The 18,157-nt window shown below is 45.5% G+C and overlaps 1 protein-coding gene across 5 annotated transcripts in view; it reads right to left on the bottom strand.

Moving 5' to 3' along the window:
• Window positions 1-18,157, bottom strand: part of DPF3 (double PHD fingers 3) — a 256,142-nt gene that overhangs the window by 160,750 nt on the left and 77,235 nt on the right. The window lies entirely within an intron of this gene.

The raw sequence follows: 18,157 nt of genomic DNA, 5'->3' as shown, positions 1-18,157 counted from the left end.
ACACTAACATATTGATAAGCTGTACTGTAGGGGAGCCAATATCATATCTTTTATGATTATGCGGTCAGGAACTAAACAACGATTACTACAAAATAACAGCCCGATCATGGGCGTCCGCAGGGGGGGTAAGTGCCCCCCCCTGGTGCCCTGGAAATCTGTGAACTGAGTTCTGCCTCTGTTCTGCAGCTGCTGCACTGCGCAGCGCCGCAGAGTGAGGAGCGGTATCTATCAGGAGCATGCACGCGCCTTGATGAATCACCAGGGCCGGGGCGCGCATGGCAGTACGAAGCTCCGCCCACCTTCCGGGCGGGAAAGACATTGCGGAGCCGGAGCAAGAAGAAGAGCCGCCCGCAGTGTCCTGGCCGCTTCAGGACTCCACAACCACCGGCAGCCTGAGTGAATGAGCGAGAGCGACACTAACACAGTGAGTGACTGACAGTCAGTGTCACAGACCAGTCAGTGTGACAGTACTCCCTGAGTGTTAGGTGTGGGGTGACTAGGCGGTATATGAAGGGGCAATACTGCCTGGTATTATATGGACAGCAGATATGGCATCCTCTGGGCAGTACTGTCTATGGTCAATTCATCCTTCACAAGCACCCTGACTGCCACCTGCTTGGCTATCAGTGAGTGACAGTCAGTCAGTGTCACAGTGTGACTACTAAGTCACTCCCTGACCCTGAGTGTTAGGTGTGGGGTGAGTCACTGACAGCCAAGCAGCAGGGAGTGAAGTGCCATGAGAGCCAGGCCAAGCAGGTGGCAGTCAGGGTGCTGGTGAAGGATGACCATAGACAGTACTGCCCAGAGGATGCCATCTCTGCTGTCCATATACCAGGCAGTATTGCCCCTTCAATTTATATACCGTCTGCCCGGCTGGTCAGGGTGACCAGGAAGGCAGGCGGTATATGAAGGGGTAATACTGGTGGTAGGCCTGGTATTCTGAAGACCATCTGCTTGTAAGTTACATATGAAAAAAGCCTGGAAGCGTTCAGGTACAGAACACAACATTTCATTTGTTGGCGACAAAATACAAATTAACATATTGCTGAGACTATAACAAAGGGTGCAAAAATAATATCAAAATAATAGACATTCAAGTGAAATAAGAAGAATTGGTCTTTCCTTTTGTGGTGGCTTCCTATTTGAAAGTTTAGTCCCTGTACACAAACGGGGTTCCGTTCCACCCTCTTATATCTGCAGTTAGGCTTCATACACGTGACAGTTTCAATGTCAATAAAATTATGCCCCCCCCTGGAAAAATTTCTGCGGACGCCCATGAGCCCAATGCATTAATTCTTCAAGAGGAATACATGAGACTTTATACAGCCACAAAGGCGAATATCAAGGTGCTGCTGAGGGTTGTGTCTCATTCAAGTACTGTTTCTTAAAGGATAACTGACATATTTTCATAAAAAAAAATATTTTAGCATATGTTACTGCTGCAGCAGCATTATGCATAAAGAAATCTTTCGTTTCTTCATTTACCACTGTTTTCCTTGAGTTTTCCCCTTAGTTACGGCTGTTTTGAATCCTACATTATGAGGATCTTCTCAAGATGGCTCCTCTGAGGCCTAAACTGCATTCCCTCAGGTCACATACACACTTACTGAGAGACATGCCTCCTCACTCTGGAGCCTAATGCAGGCATTCAGTGTGAAGGACCGCCCCTCCGTCTTCTGTTTACATTAAGTTGGAAGACAGATGAGCCCTAGCAACGGTCTTTTAAAGGAGCAGTGGAAAGGGACAGGAGACATTAATGAAAGCTGTTATTATAAGGTAATTACAGATCTTTTGATAATCATTGACAGACTAACTCAGGTATACATGCCTAGCTCTAATAAACTAGCAAATAAAAAAATATGACAGTTATCCTTTAAAGGGCTTCTGTCACCCCACTAAAGTGATTTTTTTTTTTGGGGCTAGTTAAATTAGTTATATAGCGATATATGAAAATATAATTGTGTTCCTTACTTTGATCCAGCAGTTTATTCAAAAAACAAAGTTTTATCATATGCAAATTCGGTCTCTACCAGCAAGTAGGGCGGCTACTTGCTGGTAGCTGCTGCAGAAATCCGCCCCCTCCTCTTGTTGATTGACAGGGCCAGCCGGGATCTCCTCCTCCGGCCAGCCCTGTCGGCGTTTCAAAAATCGCGGGCCTGTGTTGAATCGGCGCAGGCGCTCTGAGATGAGGAGGCTCGTCTCCTCAGAACTCCCTCAGTGCGCCTGCGCCGATGACGTCTTCTATTTCGGTGATGTCATCGGCGCAGGCGCACTGAGGGAGCTCTGAGGAGACGAGCCTCCTCATCTCAGAGCGCCTGCGCCGATTCAACACCGGCGCGCGATTTTTGAAACGCCGACAGGGCTGGCCGGAGGAGGAGATCCCGGCTGGCCCTGTCAATCAACAAGAGGAGGGGGCGGATTTCTGCAGCAGCTACCAGCAAGTAGCCGCCCTACTTGCTGGTAGAGACCGAATTTGCATATGATAAAACTTCGTTTTTTGAATAAACTGCTGGATCAAAGTAAGGAACACAATTATATTTTCATATATCGCTATATAACTAATTTAACTAGCCCCAAAAAAAAAAAACACTTTAGTGGGGTGACAGAACATAGAAACATAGAATGTGTCGGCAGATAAGAACCATTTGGCCCATCTAGTCTGCCCAATATACTGAGTACTATGGATAGCCCCCGGCCCTATCTTATATGAAGGATAGCCTTATGCCTATCCCATGCATGCTTAAACTCCTTCACTGTATTTGCAGCTACCACTTCTGCAGGAAGGCTATTTCATACATCCACTACTCTCTCAGTAAAGTAATATTTCCTTATATTACTTTTAAACCTTTGCCCCTCTAATTTAAAACTGTGTCCTCTTGTGGTAGTTTTTCTTCTTTTAAATATGCTCTCCTCCTTTACCGAGTTGATTCCCTTTATGTATTTAAAAGTTTCTATCATATCCCCTCTGTCTCTTCTTTCTTCCAAGCTATACATATTAAGGTCCTTTAACCTTTCCTGGTAAGTTTTATCCTGCAATCCATGTACCAGTTTAGTAGCTCTTCTCTGAACTCTCTCTAGAGTATCTATATCCTTCTGGAGATATGGCCTCCAGTACTGCGCACAATACTCCAAGTGAGGTCTCACCAGTGTTCTGTACAGCGGCATAAGCACTTCACTCTTTCTACTGCTTATACCTCTCCCTATACATCCAAGCATTCTGCTGGCATTTCGTGCTGCTCTATTACATTGTCTTCCCACCTTTAAGTCTTCTGAAATAATTACTCCTAAATCCCTTTCCTCAGATACTGAGGTCAGGACTGTGTCAAATATTCTATATTCTGCCCTTGGGTTTTTACGCCCCAGGTGCATTATCTTGCACTTATCCACATTAAATTTCAGTTGCCAGAGTTCTGACCATTCTTCTAGTTTTCCTAAATCCTTTTCCATTTGGCGTTTCTGTCACGACTGTGACTGATCCAGACAGGTCTGGGAGGAGAAGGTCGCAGCGACTTGCTACTCGCGATAGCTTGTGAGTTTGCTCCGTGGTTCAGGGTATGTCATCTGGGTTTTGCCTTGTGAACCTTTTTGTCCTGACTGGGAGTTTGTAGGCATCCTTCTCAGGTGAGTCCTGTCTGCCACTCCCAGCTACTATATTAGTTTCACTTTCACTTGCAGTCATTGCCAGATATAGTCTTCACTTCCAGTTCTATTCTGACCTTTGAAGGAGATCGTTTTATGGTGTTGCTGTGGAGCTCTTGTCCGGCGTGGACTGTCGTGATTGGGATCGCCTTCTCTGCTCGTGACTGGATAAGTCTATCTCTTATATAGTTTATTTGTTGCTGTTTTCTCCTGCTGTTCTCCTAGACATGAGTGATGGTGACTAGCGCTCCCATCGGCCGTTCCCCACTCTAGGCTTTTTCGGGTGACGGAGGGTTTAGGCATCCAGCTTGCCGCACGGGTTCACACCCCGTCTAGGGTATCAGGGCAGACAGGTGCCAGCTTAGGGTTAATCAGGGGTGGCCATACTATTCCCATCCGTAGATAAGGGTCCCCCTTCCCCTCTGTCTGGTGCGACACGACTGCTGCTGGGGTAGCGGTCGTGACAGTTTCCCTCCAGGAACATCAACCCTGTTACATATCTTTGTGTCATCAGCAAAAAGACAAACCTTACCATCGAGGCCTTTTGCAATATCACTTATGAAGATATTAAACAAAATTGGTCCCAGTACAGATCCCTGTGGAACCCCACTGGTAACATGACCTTGTTTTGAATGTTCTCCATTGACTACAACCCTCTGTTGTCTGTCACTCAGCCACTGCCTAATCCACTCAACAATATGGGAGTCCATGCTCAATGACTGCAGTTTATTGATAAGTCTTCTATGTGGGACAGTGTCAAAAGCCTTACTAAAATCTAGATATGCGATGTCTACTGCACCTCCACCGTCTATTATTTTAGTCACCCAGTCAAAAAAAATCTATAAGATTTGTTTGACATGATCTCCCTGAAGTAAACCCATGTTGTTTTTCATCTTGCAATCCATGGGATTTTAGATGTTCCACAATCCTATCCTTTAATAGGGTTTCCATTAATTTGCCTACTATTGATGTCAGACTCACTGGTCTATAGTTGCTCGATTCCTCCCTACTACCTTTCTTGTGAATGGGCACGACATTTGCCAATTTCCAATCTTCCGGGACGACTCCTGTTACTAATGATTGGTTAAATAAATCTGTTAACGGTTTTGCCAGCTCACCACTAAGCTCTTTTAATAATTTTGGGTGTATCTCATCAGGCCCCTGTGACTTATTTGTCTTCACCTTAGACAGCAAACTTAGAACATCTTCCTCTGTAAAGATACATGCATCAAACGATTTATTAGTCATCCTTTCTAGTGGAGGTCCTTCTCCTTTTTCTTTTGTAAAAACTGAACAGAAGTATTCATTAAGGCAGTCGGCTAGCCCTTTATTCTCTTCTACATACCGTCCGTCTTTTGTTTTTAATTTAGTTATTCCTTGTTTCAATTTCCTTTTTTCATTTACCGTATTTTTCGTTTTATAAGACGCACTTTTTTTCCCTCCAAAGTGGAGGGAAAAAGTCACTGCGTCTTATAAAACGAATGCGATGCAAATTAGGTGGCCATTAAACTGTTGGGTGGGCTGGCGGTTTCACTGAAGGCTTCTGCCTCCAGCCCGCACTTCCTTAACAAGACCGCACCAGGGATGGGCAGGCTGGCGGCTTCACTTATTATGCTCCGCTGCCACCAGCGCCCGGGACGGGAGCCCGCAGCTCCAGTAAGTGAAAGTGTTTTCCCCCTGTCCCCTCCTCCAGCAGCCAGCCCGCACGTCCGGTGCGCACTCGGCACCGGAGTCCTCAGATCCTGTAAGTGAACATTTTACCCCCTTTCCCCTCCTCCAGCAGCCAGCCCGCATGTCCGGTGCGCACCCGGCACCGGAGTCCTGAGATCCTTAAGTGAACATTCTTCCCCCTTTCCCCTCCTTCGGCCGCCAGCCCGCACGTCTGGTGTGCACCCAGGACCGGAGCCTGCAGCTCCAGTAAGTATAATCTTCTCCCCACTGTCCCCTCCAGCTGCTGCCGGGAGCACTGACCTGAGCTCCAGGGTCCCGGTCTTCTTGTCTATGTGCTGGATGCCTGTCACACTGTGCGCTCCAGCGCCTCTGTTATTGTGCCTGCCAGCCCTGCTTCTCTCTGCTCATACATCCCCCATGTACTGCAGTGTATGAGTGGATTGCTATGGATAAGGGGGGTCATAGTATTTAATATAAACACTGTCCAGGGACTGTTCTGTAATTGGCATGTGTTTATATTAAATATGACTATAACCCCCCTCATCCATAGGAATCCACCCATGTACTGCAGTATATGAGTGGATTTCTATGGATGAGGGGGGTTATAGTCATATTTAATATAAACACATGCCAATTACAGAACAGTCCCTGGATAGTGTTTATATTTAATCTGACTAAAACTCCCCTCATCCTTGAGAATACACCAATGTACAGTACATTAGTGTATTCTTTAGGATGATGGGTGTTAATCACATAAGTGTCATCCACAGATCCCCCAAAACAGTGTCATCCACAGATCCCCCAAAACAGTGTCATCCACAGATCCCCCAAAACAGTGTCATCAACAGATCCCCCATAACAGTGTCATCAACAGATCCCCATAACAGTGTCATCAACAGATCCCCCATAACAGTGTCATCAACAGATCCCCCATAACGGTGTGTCATCCACAGATCCCCCATAACGGTGTGTCATCCACAGATCCCCTCCATTACAGTGTCATCCACAGATCCCGTATAATAGTGTCATCCACAGACCACCAATAGTTCAAAAGCACACCTTTTGGTTGAAAATATTTTTTTTCTTATTTTCCTCCTCAAAAACCTAGGTGCGTCTTATAAAGCGAAAAATACGGTATAAATCTGAAGAATGTCTTATCCCCTTTTTTCATAGACTGAGCTAGTTTTTCTTCTGCCTGCGCTTTAGAAGTTCTTATAACTTGCTTGGCCTCTCTCTGCCTAATCTTGTAGATTTCCTTATCTTCATTGCTCTGGTTTTTTTTATAATTACAAAATGCTAGCTTTTTATTTTTAATGATTTGGGCCACTTCTGCTGAGTACCACAGTGGTCTCTTCCTTTTTTTTGCTTTTACTGACAAGTCTAATGCAATTTTCTGTTGCCTTCAATAATGCACCTTTTAAGTAGTCCCATTTCTCCTGGACTCCATGTAATCCGTTCCAGTCTGATAAGGACTCTGTTATGACTAATTTCATTAGAAGCCCTTTAAGGTACATTTACATGACTGTATGTATTTTGTGGTCCACAAAACGCATATCTGTAAAACACGGATACACTCCATGTGGCATCTGCATTTTTTGCCGACCCATTGACATAGGTCCGTGGATCACATTTGGGGCCAAGAATAGCATATGGTCACAGGCTGCATCCGTATTTTGTGGATCTGTGGTTTGAGGACCGCTAAATACATATGGTTGTGTGAATGCACCCTCATACTGTAAAGTCCAGTAGCTTGAAGATCTAGAACATAATTTATAAGTACATGTATGGCGGTGATCTCCAACAGGTGTATCTGCAGTTGTTGCCAAACCACAACTGCCAGACCTGGGCTGACAGTGCACGTTGGGAGTTGTAGTTTCACAACAGTTGCAGTGGCACAAGTTGAAGACTACAGAGCTATGGCATTAAGCATGAGCATGCAGTTGTTTGAAATTTCTGCAGTTTTAAAATGGGTTAATGGCTGCTTGGTTTTAAGGTGAACAGTAGCTAAAGGGAATCTGTCAGCTATACTGAGGACTATTACCTGCAGTACTACATGAGTAGTATTGTAGATGAGGAGTCTAGATTGGTACTTTATTTAATACTACCCCCATTCCCCTACTGTGTGCTGGCATAACTCCACTGAATTACATTGTCTAGACTGCTGAGCTGCATGCACATAATGGAGAGGACCTCAGCAGTACATGCAGTATAATCCAGCATATAACAAGGGGGGAACAGGGGGCAGTATGGAAAAAAAAGCAACAACCCAAACTCCTTATCTGCAGTACTATTCATGTAGTACTGTAGATAACAGTCCTTACTCCAAATAACACATTCCCTTTAACAATCCAATTAAAAACTCTGACAGTTTAAGGCTACTTTCACACTCGCGTTTTGGGCGGATCCGTCATGGATCTGTTACAATAATACACCCGCATGCATCCGTCATGAATGGATCAGTTTGTATTATCTGTAACATAGCCAAGACGGATCCGTCATGAACTCCATTGAAAGTCAATGGGAGACTGATCCGGTTTCTATTGTGCCAGATTGTGTCAGAAAACGGATCCAACCCCATTGACTTACATTGTGTGTCAGAACGGATCAGTTTGGCTCAGTTTCATCAAGCGGACAGCAAAACGCAGCAGGCAGCATTTTTGTGTCCGCCTTCAGAGCGGAATAGTGACTGAACGGAGGCAAACTGATGCATTCTGAGCGGATCCTTTTCCATTCAGAATGCATTAGGGCAAAACTGAGCCCTGAATGGATCTCACAAACGGAAAGTCAAAACGCGAGTGTGAAAGTAGCCTAAAACGGTTTCCTGGTAATAATTACTTTTTATGTAAAAAGAAATTTCATACTTACAGCTCCGCTTCAGTTCTCCGCACTGCGTCAACGTTCCAGTCCTCAGAGTGTTTACATCCTTCAGATTGCCTGGGCATGGTCACATGCTATGCTACAGCCAATGACTGGCTTCAGTGGTGATTTGCAGCTTGTCGCTATATCAGTCATTGGCTGCAGCGAAGCATGTGACCATGCCCATGCAGTCTGACAATGTAAACACAAAAGGAACCGGAACATGGAGACACCTGAAGCAGCGCAGAGGACCAGAGCGGTGGGGAGCAGGTAAGTATGAATCTTCTGTTTCAGGAGGCAGGCTGTGGGCATTACATAAAAGACAATTATTACTGGAAACCCAGAGGACCTTTCACCTTGAAAAACATTGTGAACTAAGTATGCTGCCATGGAGAGCGGCACCCGGTAATCTCACTGCACTTACTATTATCCCCGGGCGCCGCTCCGTTCTCCCGTTATGCCCTCCGGTACCTTTACTCACTAAGTTATAGTAGGCGGTGTCTGCCCTTGTCCTGTGGGCGTCTTCTTCTCCTAGGCTGCAGCGCTGGCCAATCGAGGCGCACAGCTCACAGCCTGGGAGGTTTTTTTCTCCCAGGCTGTGAGCTGGGCGTTGCGATTGCCCAGCGCTGCAGCCTAGGAGAAGAAGACGCCCACAGGACAAGGGCAGACACCGCCTACTATAACTTAGTGAGTAAAGATACCGGAGGGAAGAACGGAGCGGCGCCCCGGGGATAATAGTAAGTGCAGTGAGATTACCGGGCGCCGCTCTCCATGGCAGCATACTTAGTTCACAATGTTTTTCAAGGTGAAAGGTCCTCTTTAAGGCAAAGTATAAATCTTTCTGTGATATTTACTCTGGTTTCTGCTTAAAAATACTGGTGCAAAATACTGACCAAATCTACACTGTGTGAATGGGACCTTAAAGGGAACCTGTCACCAGGATTTTGTGTATAGAGCTGAGGACATGGGCTGCAAGATGGCCGCAAGCACATCCGCAATACCCAGTCCCCATAGCTCTCTGTGCTTTTATTGTGTCAAAAAAACGATTTTATAGATATGTAAATTAACCTTAGATGAGTCCTGTCTCCTCCATGCTTGAGAGAGGAGTCCAGCGTTCTCTGACTCTGAGCCCGGCCACGCCCACTGTGAAGGAGCCCAGCACCGCCCCGCATCCTCCGAATCTCCTCCTTGCTCCCAGACGTCAAAAAGCTAGAGCGCCATAATCTCGCGAAGCGCGAGCTAGTGCATGCACAGTTAGTTCCCGGAGGCTGATGCCAGAACAGAGAAGGAACACTATGCCAACACTGCGCATCGCGAGATTACGGCGCTCTAGCTTTTTGACGTCGGGGACCAAGGAGGAGATTTCGAAGTATGCAGTGCAGCGTGGCTGGGCTCTGGAAACGTTAGTAACAGCTCCTTGGGCTTCTTACTTGCCTCGTTTACATACAGTTGCAAGAAAAAGTATGAACCCTTTGGAATGATATGGATTTCTGCAAAAATGGGTCATAAAATGTGATCTGATCTTCATCTAAGTCACAACAATAGACAATCACAGTCTGCTTAAACTAATAACACTCAAATAATTAAATGTTACAATGTTTTAAATGAACACACCATGTAAACATTCACAATGCAGGTGGAAACAGTATGTGAACCCCTAGACTAATGACATCTCCAAGAGCTAATTGGAGTGAGGTGTCAGGCAACTGGAGTCCAATCAATGAAATGAGATTAGAGATGTTGGTTACAGCTGCCCTGCCCTATAAAAAACACACACCAGTTCGGGGTTTGCTTTTCACAAGAAGCATTGCCTGATGTGAATGATGCCTCGCACAAAAGAGCTCTCAGAAGACCTACGATTAAGAATTGTTGACTTGCAGAAAGCTGGAAAGGGTTATAAAAGTATCTCCAAAAACCTTGCTGTTCATCAGTCAACGGTAAGACAAATTGTCTATAAATGGAGAACGTTCAGCACTGCTGCTACTCTCCCTAGGAGTGGCCGTCCTGTAAAGATGACTGCAAGAGCACAGCGCAGACTGCTCAATGAGGTGAAGAAGAATCCTAGAGTGTCAGCTAAAGACTTACAAAAGTCTCTGGCATATGCTAACATCCCTGTTAGCGAATCTACGATACGTAAAACACAAAATAAGAATGGATTTCATGGGAGGATACCACAGAGGAAGCCACTGCTGTCCAAAAAAGACGTTGCTGCATGTTTACAGTTTGCACAAGAGCACCTGGATGTTCCACAGCAGTACTGGAAGAAACACACAACACTATGTGTAGAGAAAAAGAGGCACAACACACCAACATGAAAACCTCATCTGTGTTATTAGTTTAAGCAGACTGTGATTGTCTATTGTTGTGACTTAGATGAAGATCAGATCACATTTTATGACCAATTTGTGCAGAAATCCATATCATTCCAAAGGGTTCACATACTTTTTCTTGCAACTGTATATATATAAAATCTTTTTTTTTATATACAATAAAAGCACAGAGAGCTATGGGGAATGGATATTGCGGATGTGCTAGCGGCGATCTAGCAGCCCATGTCCTCAGCTCTATACCCAAAATCCAGGTGACAGGTTCCCTTTAAAGCGCCTGTACACATACTGCTTTATACTGTGTAGTTAATAGGGCTATCCGGGAATTGATATATTTATATCATCAATATCAGATAGGTGGGGGTCCAGCACTTGGGACTCCTGCCAATCAGCGCTAAGCAGAGGCCGGGGCTCCATGAGCACTGCGGCCCCTTTCTAGGCCATGTGACATCCCTTTTCATGGTCACATGGCCTAGTTGCATTACTTAAATGGGGCTGAGTTGCAATACCAAGCTCAGTTGCTATACAACCTACTGTGCAGGGCTTGGAGAAATGCAGGGAGCCGGGGGGGGGGGGGGGACTCTAACCCCACCAGTGTGATAATGATGACCTATGATCATCATTATCCATTCCTAGAAAACACCTTTAAGAACAGAGCCCATATGAATCTCAGATGGATGCCATGAACTGATATGTGTAGGGTCACTCTGAAAGCAGAACTTGTGGCAGTTCTGTGTGTCTACATTATGCCAAGCAGAATGGACATCAGCCATGATCCTAGAAAACAAACTTTGGGGAGGGTTGTAAGGCCATTTCCAAATAATTTGAAATTCACCATTCTACAGAGAAGTTTTCAACAAATTAAGAGACTTCAAGAAAGTTGCTTGTCAACACAGGAATAGGAATTTCAGGAAAGTGGAGATGTCCGGTTTTCCCATACCACAGCATGTCACTATGCACACCTCATACCAGCTGTCAAACAGGATGGTGGAGAAGCGATGGTTGGGGCTTGTTCTGCAGCCCTAGGACCTGGGATACATTGAGACAACAATGACCTTTCTGCCAGACTACGTGAGACAAATCTGAGCCCATCTGTCCAGCAGCTTAAGCTCAGACGAAAGTAGGACTTACAACAAGAAAATGATGCCAAGCAGCGAACGGACATCTGAATGTCTAAGGAAATACCAAATTCTCATGTCAACCTCATTGAGATGCTGTGAGGGGATCTCACGGGAGCTGTGCAAAAACAAATGCCCTTAAATGTCAATTAAATAAAGCAATGTTATAATGAAGACTGGAACAACATTTCTCCTGTATGATATGAGACTTATAAACTCCTACAGAAAACAAGTTGGTTAGAAGCACACAATTGTTATTTAGGCCCTGGAAATAAAGACCATGGCACAGGATGGCTTTTCATGATGGTACATCAGAAATGTGTTTAATTTCACATGGCAGTATCAGGACTTGTAAACCAAAAGAGGTAATAAATCTTTTCATAATACATGTTTTCTCTATTTTATTTTCCATCACTGGTTTGGCTTACAAATACTGACCAAAATACTGCATGTGAAAGTGCTGATTACTTTTTGATAAAGTTTTGATTAAAACATACCATGCCGACTGCCTGCAGTCACCACTAGATGGAGCAAGGGAACTTACTGCATACATAAACTGCCTATAGTGGCAGCCATGCTAAGGATTTGGAGCTTTGTATCAGAAACATAAAAAAAAACATAAAATTCAGACGTTCCCCCCCCACCCTTTGTAATGGTTAAGGGCTTAACGGTTATTCTGAGCGTGCAGGGGTCTGACTCCCGACAACCCTGCAGATCAGCTGTTTAAAGCAGCCGTGGTGCTTCTGCGAGTCTCATCCTGTGATGTCACTTTAGTTGTTCACATGGCCAAGGTGCAGCTTTGTCACGGTCGTATTGTTGTTTGACTGTGACACGGTTGTTGTGCAGACTGGTTGCCTGGGGGCAACGTGTAGTTTTCGCACTCCGTGTACTGTCTGCATCCATTGCTCCGTTCTGTGGGGCCGCAAAGAAAATAGAATATGTCCTATTGTTTTGCGGACAAGAATCAGCATTTCTTTTATGGCCCACACGGGCAGCATCCGTGTTTTGCGGATCCGTAATTTTCAGACTGCAAAACACGGCACGGTCGTGTGCATGATCCCTTATTCCTATTCAGGAGAATGGGGCTGAGCTGCAATACCAAGCACAGCCGCTATGCAATGCAGAGCGCTGTGCTTGATAAGTTGTCTTGCTGCGGCATCCTCAAACAGTTGATAGTCAGAGGTAATGAGTTTCAGACCCCCGTTAACCTGATATTGATGACCTATCCTGGGAAAGGCCATCAATATCATAATCTTGGAAAACATCTTTAACTCTTTTGGCCCTGTTCACACTGCAAGAATGCAGTTGTCTGCTTTCTCCCATCTTGGCTATAAACTAACTCCCTAAGTATATAAGGTGTGAACACAGCTCAAGAATTAAAAGAACAAATAAACTTGGAGTATTATGTGCACTCATTGTGAGCCTTGGCAAATGTGTACATATAAAAGCAAATGCACGAACAGTTGAATGCACAGACCGGAATTTTTGTTTTATATAAAGCAGGATCTGAAGTTCCCTGAAAGCAATGGCGATGACATTTTTACATGCAGCAGTTTGCAGGTTGATCTGGCCAAGTTATCACGATCCACAACTGGAAAATGTACATTTTAATCTTTTAAATGTCTACAACATGCTTTGAATGCCTTTTATTCAACAGGAACTCCTGCTGACAGAATCTGAAAAAGTATTCGGGTCCTCGGATTCCCTTGTTTTGGGCCTCCGCGATACTGGTCGTTGGCTTCCTTTTGCCTGGATACCTTCCGGAAAGCAGGCTGCTGGCACCACACGCATAACATTACAGCCGCCGTGGTGGAATTAAAAATCTTAAAGTAACTAAAGGGTTAACGAGAGGACTCCAGTGCGAGGAGGCAGCAGCAGCACACCTTTACATTCTAGCTGTCACTGATTCCCAAGCGCTGTCTGCAGGGCTTTATTGAAAAGATAATTTGGCTCATAAATTTCCCCCATCGCTCCTACCGACAGCAAATGATCCACAGAAGGACCCTGCTGTCCACGAGATAATTACTTCCTCTGCAAGATTCCAGGCAACCGGGAGAGCAGGAATTATGAAATGAAATAAAAAGAGGATTTGGCGTCCACGAGCTGCCTGCCAATACTACAAGAGTTAACAAAAACGAGGCTCCAAGAGCGCAGAGTTTGGGAACAACGTGTAAATATCCCTCTGCTCCGCTGTCACCTCATGATATGGAGTCTAAACAGAAGCCTCACAAAGAGGGAGACTGGTAATAAAGTGCTAGAAAGCAGGCCGGTCTGTAGGCACAACACTAACAGCATCAGTCACAGATTAATTAAATAAGCGGTGGCACCATGTCTACCACTCCGTGCATGATAAATCTACCAAAGTCATGCCACGTTTAGAAGCGCTAGAGCTAAACAGGCAAACAGATTTATGGCTTCCCCAAAGGGGGACGATGGCTTGTAATGCAGAGAAAGGGCAGTAATCTGCATGGGATGATCTGTCGGGCACACATCTTCCTGAAAAGTGGTGCAAATTGTTGCAATTAGGGTTTTTACAACATGGAGGTGGGGCTTAAGATGCAACATCACAATTCTGCCATAAAATTCTGTCTCAAAGCCAAACAATAGTTGGTATAGACGCAGCACATAACAAGAGGTACTGAGGGCACCGTCCTCCCACCTGGGAATTGAAGGAACGCAATCCTGGCCTAATCCGACCGTCCAAGAAATCGGGGTGCAGGGCTTGAACAGAATGAAATAGAGAACAAGATGCAAAGATAAGCCGCACTCACCATTCGTGTTCACGCTTCTTTATTGTACGGTATGTTGCGGGGGCAGACTCACATGGAGTATCAATCCACAGCTGTGGATTGATACTCCATGTGAGTCTGCCCCCGCAACATACCCTACAATAAAGAAGCGTGAACACGAATGGTGAGTGCGGCTTATCTTTGCATCTTGTTCTCTAATAGTTGGTATAGAGTTAGGCAAAAAATCTATCACAGCACCAGATTTATTATCCAGCCTGAGGCATTGTCTAAGGGCTCATGCACACAAACGTATTTTCTTTCCTTGTCCGTTCCGGGGTTTTTTTGCAGACCGTATACAGAACCATTCATTTCAAAGGGTCCACAAAAAAAACCGAAGTCTGTGCATTCCGATTCCTTATGCCCGTTCTGCAAAACAATTGAACAGGTCCTATTATTGTCCGCATTACGGACAAGGATAGTACTGTTCTGTTAGGGGCCAGCTGTTCCGTTCCGTAAAATACGGAATGCACATGGACGTCATCCGTATTTTTTGCGGACAGAAACCTACAATGAGAACGGAGCCGGGAAATGAACGCAGGGCGCACTGCGCAGCCGCCCTCCATTTATTTCTATGGGCCGCCGAAAATACCCGCGCGCTATTGCCATCTGCCCCGTAGAAATGAATGGAAGCATGGGCCGCGCATGCACAGTGCGCTCCCATTCACTTCTATGGGCGCAGAGCTTGGTGGGAAACCCGGGGTCCTCCAGCCACAGCACTCCCCGCTTTGTTCTCGTTGTAGGTGCAGGTCCCAGCAGTGGGACCCGCACCTATCAGACAATGGGGGCATATCCTAGCTATTTGCCCCCATTGTCCGAGATGGGAATACCCCTTTTAAAAAAAAACTTCCCAAATGGATCCAGGGGGATTAAAGATCCTGATAATCCACTGGTTAGTTGGTGAACTGGCAATAGGGTCATGGACGGCCATGAGCCTGGTCTGATCCCACAGAACAGCTACTGTAGCACAAATTGCTGAGAAAGATGCTGGTTATGATACAAGGCTGTCAGAACATACAGTTCATTGTAATTTTCTGCGTAGATTCAAAACGGTTGGGGCACCCATACTGAGCCCGGTCATCTGCCAGAAGTGCCTATAATGGGCACGTGAACATCACAACTGGACGACGGAAGGAGCCCTGGTCTGATTAATCAGCTTTTCTGTTACATCATTTGGACAGCCAGGTGACCCACTTCGGCCAATTATGGCCTTATGCACACAAACGTATCTTTGTTCCATATCTGATTCAAGTGAATGGGTCCTGCATCCGCATACGGCAGTCCTACTGTAGGTGTCCGTGCATTGCGGACTGCATTGCGGCCTGCGCACGTTTGTGTGCAAGAGTCCTTTAAGGGAACCTGTCACCGGGATTTTGTGTATAGAGCTGAGCACATGGGTTGCTAGATGGCCGCTAGCACCTCCGCAATACCCAGTCCCCATAGCTCTGTGTGCTTTTATTGTGTAACAGAAAACTATTTGATACATATGCAAATTAACCTGAGATGAGTCCTGTCCCTGACTCATCTGAGGGACAGGACTCATCTCAGGTTAATTTGCATCTAGCAACCCATGTGCTCAGCTCTATACACAAAATCCCGGTGAGAGGTTCCCTTTAATTGGCTCATTGTCAGTGAGACACAGTGACCGAATAGAGCCTAAAGAATACAAAAAAATGGTGTGATGGAATTCAAATTTCTGTACAGCCAATTCACACATCAAAACAACAGGGCTTGAGCTGGCAATGAGACACATAGGACATGTATCTGAATGCTAGAAGAGGTTTACTTGCTGCACGATAAGAAACACGGCGTGCTCTGATGCTGGGACACTTACTGTTTTTCTATGTCTGTACCGTTCACTTCAATGGGGCCGCAAAAAAAAAAAAAAAAAAAAAAAGAAGAGAGACTGTGTGCATTCTGTGTCTATATGTCCGCATCGGCCGTTCTGCAAAATGATAGAACAGGTCCTATTATTATCGGCATTACAGACAAGGATAGGACTGTTCTATTAGAGGCTGGCTGTTCTGCATAATGTGAAATGCACACACCCAGTGTGAGGGATACCACCCCTCGTGCCCGCTTGACATCAACTATGTCGAGCTCGCGAGACGCGGTATAGTCCCTCGTTACCAAGACGTGACGTTACACCCTCCTGAAGGTGCAGGTAAGATCAGCTTGGTACAGTTTACACAGACACCTCCTGTCCACGCGGGCACAGAGAGGCAACAAGCTGAGAGAGCCTTTCCACTGCCACAGTGAAACAGCGCTGTCTCAGCCTGGGAAATCTGCCACCAGCTTCTCGTTTGATATAAGCCTGCTCCGCTTACGGGATTATATAGGGTTAGAAACCAACCCGCAGTAGCTTATAACTAGGCCGAAACACGGACGTGGGCATTCGTGATCGAGATACAAGACAGCACAAGATTAAATTATATATTTAATCGCCTTAAGGGCACACTAGATAACACAATATACAAAAAGAATATATACAGTGGTCTGAGGTTACAAATACAGGTAATATGGTACAAACAGGAGTACACAGAGTACAACTCAGTTACCGGGTAGACAAATGTTCCGTGGGGTTATGATTAGTCCTTTGCTGTATTCACCTGGAGGGCAGTGATGTCAGCTGGTTGCAGGTCCCTCTAAACACATGGCACGATGTGACCCTCCTTCAGAGAAAAGACACGCACGCTTGCTGGCACAAGCCTTTTAAACTGTAGCTGGTCCCTCCTCTTCCCGACTCTGGGAAGGATCCACTCCCCCTCTTATGGGCTGACAACAAATGACCCACAAAACCCTTTAGGGTTCATAGCTCCAGACCAGAAGGTCTCAGGTCACAGGGAGATGGTTCTGGGACCAATGGATCCGCCTGGGTTCCGGCTACAATTAGAGTCCAAGCATGGTACCGTTATTGGGTTTCTGTGGGGAGATATGTATATTTCCCCTCCCTGGCCTCCCACCACCACACTAAGACCATGGATATGTTCATCGTGGCCACAAATATGTATCCGGTTTGCGCCTATGATGGTCAGGCGATTCATAATTTCTTATAAATTGCCGGTTACATGCTGTCTGCTAGATTTGATTGAACTGGGGAATGGCTTAGACCCCCTGCAGGGAGGTTTTCCTGCAGGATCCATGCTGTCTGAATGGGGTGTGAAATTGTAAACAAAAGGTGGCCTGCAATAAGTTCCCTGTCATATGGCTGAGACTTTGAAGCAGGGCCCTCCTGTGGAGTTCACTACCTCTGCTATCTTTCAGCAAATGGTGGATGTGCAGACATGGCTGACAGTAAATACTAATCCATATTCCTCACACCCTGATCCGCAATTTGCAGACTGCAAAACATCCAACGGTTGTGTTCATGAGCACTTACAGTGTTAACAGAAATATTAAAGATGAAGTATGATGGCAGACATTCACAGCAAAATGCACAAACATACATGTGGCAGAATTTACACATATATGGATATCCTGCACTTAGGTCAGTCAGAAACAAGACATATGCAGCGCAGACCACTCATTGGCACACATGTGGCACACAGGACACTTATACATGGGTCACATGCCACTGATGCATATGTCACATACTGCACAGCAGTAAATGTCTGGCATGAAATTTACCAAATCTTAACCTCCTCATATTGTACATAATCTACATTATGATTAAAAGGGTTGTCCTACCATAATGACCTATTGCCTATCTACAGGATAGGTGATAAATATCAGATTGCTGGGGTCTGACTGTTGGAATATC

This window comes from Bufo bufo, chromosome 11 (assembly GCF_905171765.1).
Source record: "Bufo bufo chromosome 11, aBufBuf1.1, whole genome shotgun sequence".
Taxonomy (NCBI): Eukaryota; Metazoa; Chordata; class Amphibia; order Anura; family Bufonidae; genus Bufo; species Bufo bufo.
This window is presented reverse-complemented; position numbering and strand designations above follow the sequence as displayed.